This window comes from Botryllus schlosseri, chromosome 1 (genome assembly GCF_051294905.1).
Source record: "Botryllus schlosseri isolate E-star chromosome 1, Bs_hap1, whole genome shotgun sequence".
In the NCBI taxonomy this organism is placed as follows: Eukaryota; Metazoa; Chordata; class Ascidiacea; order Stolidobranchia; family Styelidae; genus Botryllus; species Botryllus schlosseri.
In genome coordinates this window covers 32,400,377-32,402,002 of record NC_137236.1, presented here as the reverse complement: position 1 = coordinate 32,402,002, position 1,626 = coordinate 32,400,377, and the positions used below count along the sequence as shown (strand labels likewise).

Sequence of the window (1,626 nt, the reverse complement as noted above, 5' to 3'; positions counted from 1 at the left end):
ATTGGATATGTCAGATTATTATGATATCGATTACCTCAGCCCGCTTGTTGCGTAGGGCTCCAGAGATGCGTGGCGATGTTGATACTTTCTATAGGCGCTTCGCTGAAAGCGAGCACACATTGTAACCGCGAAAGAGGGGTGGAATCTTCCACGTATACACAATAGAGATATAACTGTCCTATCCAACACCCCAAGATGACGCGTTTCTGCCTGCTTCGTTGGATTTTATTTTACACAGACGAAAAACGGTTTTCTGAAAGCATTAATACACAGCGAATTAACACAAATTGTTTAGTACCGGATAAATCAATATATACTTACTTGACGGTGTTTCCTTGAGGACAGTTACAAATTTCGAATCAGACTATTCATAATAATTATTTTAGGATCTATAAAAATTGCGAGGTAAATACGATTGAATAAGATTGATAGTCGAAATATTAGCAACTGATACAAAGCAGGCAACGAGGGCGAAACTGAACGGCAGTGAACTATATAACAGTTACGTCACAAAGGTCATACAAGGTTTATTGAACCGTGATGTTTATGGCTCTTGAAGTCTGAAATCGCGACTTCATCCTGGCCCTTTAAAAATTGAAAATTTGAATTTATGCAAGTTTGGCAATTTTTACACAACTGCAAATTCACAATAAAAACACAAAGAAACGAAAGGTTACAATACTCAAAAAACTGTAACAAGTTTCAGCTCTCAACAGTCACGAGCTTCACAGAGAAGCACCAATTTGTTTATGGGTCGTTTCAAAATATTCGTTTTGGTAAACACTCTCGCGCTTCTCACCAACCCAGACTTGTCAGGTAGGGTCTCAATCACACGTTCTAGCAACCACATGTTACGAGGTAGGTTTTGATCCAACACAAGCACAACATCACCTACAGTGATATTTCTTTTCTTTTCATTCCATTTTTGGCGAATCTGAAGTAGTGGAAGGTATTGTTTCTTCCACCTTGTCCAAAAAAGATCAGCCAAGTACTGGACTTGTCTCCATCTTTTTCGAGAGTAAACATCTTTGACATTGAACACACCAGGTGGTAGCATGGGTTTATCTTTCAACAACAACAGACTGTTAGGGGTTATTGGGGTCAAATCATGTGGATCACTAGACACAGTTGAAATTGGGCGATTATTCATAATTGATTCACATTCGCACATCAATGTTAATAGAGATTCATCAGACAACATTTGTTCATCACACAAAGCACCCAAAATCTTTCGCACTGTTCGAATTTGTCTTTCAAATACACCACCATGATTGGATGCACAAGGGGTCTGAAACAACCAAGTTATTTGTTTTTGCACCAAAAAATCTTGTATTTTTGTTTGATTCCAAGTTAAAATGTTTTGTCTCAACTCCTTCTCACCTGATGTGAAGTTGCTGCCATTATCTGACCGTATCAAACTGATTTGTCCACGGCGTGCAATGCAGCGACGCAGTGCCATAATGAAAGAATCAGTGTCCAAACTATTCGCAATTTCAATATGGACAGCGCGAGTGGTTAGGCAAGTGAACAAAACGCCATATCGTTTTAACTCAGATCTACCACGTTTTACCAAAAACGGACCAAAACAGTCAACCGCAGCTGCGTGGAACGGCGGGTCATTCGGAG

At 39.6% G+C, this 1,626-nt stretch overlaps 1 long non-coding RNA gene across 1 annotated transcript; it reads right to left on the bottom strand.

The window, feature by feature from the left end:
• Positions 1-203: 203 nt before the first annotated feature.
• LOC145435561 (uncharacterized) lies at positions 204-828 on the bottom strand. The gene is made up of 2 exons (XR_013913892.1): positions 322-828; positions 204-253 (listed from the first exon to the last, which is right to left on the bottom strand). It is a non-coding gene; the product is annotated as an uncharacterized LOC145435561 (long non-coding RNA).
• Between the last annotated feature and the right edge of the window lie 798 nt (positions 829-1,626).